A 1,274-nucleotide genomic window follows, 5' to 3' on the forward strand; every position below is an offset into this window, starting at 1 on the left:
CCTCTCAAATACCTTCTTCTGTTTAAAAAGCCAACATTCCTCTGCTTCATATGTGTTCTGCATTTGAGATGTAGTGGAATCTGCTGTTTACCAGATGTAATATTTTAACTCATTACAAATATTTGAGGGAGGGAGGGAGGTCACAAAAGACTAGCACTGAGATTTTTTTGAAACGGCAGCAGAGTGGATTTTATTTTTGTTTGGTGGTGGTGGTAAATTATAACGCTTTTTCTGTAACTATTGTGAAGGCCCTGCTTTATGTACATTGGGTTGAGTTGTTGTTTGTTTGGGTTTTTTTTGTTTGTTTTGGGTTTTTTTTTTTTCCTTGTTGCGGGGTGGTGTGGGGATGTGGTGTTGGTTATTTGTGCATGGGTGTTTTCTTTTGGGAGGGGGGTTGGTTTGTGGTTGGTTGTTTTCTATTTTGTTCTTTGGTTTTGTTTTTTTTTTTTTTTTAAGAGGGGAGAAGACTGGCTGTCCACATGTCCCTGGCATTCTTCTAGAGCAGTGTGAAGAATGTAATGCTCTTTTTTAAGATATATTTTATGGTTTTTAAATAAATTTAGTGAACCTGTTACTGGTGGTCTCTTTTTTTAATATACATAAGGTAATATCTAAAATGGATGCACACACACACAAACAACACCCCCCCAAGACAATGTGTAAATGAAGATTTTGTTAAGCTTGCTTCTTTGATGTAGATGGAGTTATATGGGGTTTGGCAAATAAAAGAAACAGTGTAAAAACAATAGCTCAGCTTTGTTATTCGGGAAAAGGTACAAAAATACCAATGCGAACATGGTATGAATTTTGACAAGTTTTTGCAAGTTTTTTGGTCCTCTTTGAACTGTGTATATACATATTGGTGACTATATAAATAAAAAGTTTGTGATGCCACTGAGTAAACAGCTGTTTAGAACCAGGGGTATTTAACCCACTGTTAACTCGGTGGCATCACATTACTTTCGCCTTGGCCATATGGAGTTCTTAAAGGATGTGTGTTCTGCTGATCACTCCTTGGCTCTCCAGTCAGTGGATCAGCTTATGGACAGGAATCAGGGAGTCTCGGTTGGTGCTATCTTGCCATCGGTGCACTGTTGTGATCCTTTCCAACCGTAACGATTCTATGATTCTATGACTGGCACTTCTTGTTCTTCGACCTTCAGCAATCCCACAACAGAAGGATCCTCTGAGAGACCAGGCAAGGCAGACAGCTGCTTAATTTCCTTTGTCTCCAAAGCAGCAATACCAAAAGCCCACTGGTACCCTTTTGGGTC

This window comes from Pezoporus wallicus, unplaced genomic scaffold (genome assembly GCF_028554395.1).
Source record: "Pezoporus wallicus isolate ANWC-B61680 ecotype Strahan unplaced genomic scaffold, APGP_CSIRO_Pwel_v1 contig_13866, whole genome shotgun sequence".
Classification (NCBI taxonomy): domain Eukaryota; kingdom Metazoa; phylum Chordata; class Aves; order Psittaciformes; family Psittacidae; genus Pezoporus; species Pezoporus wallicus.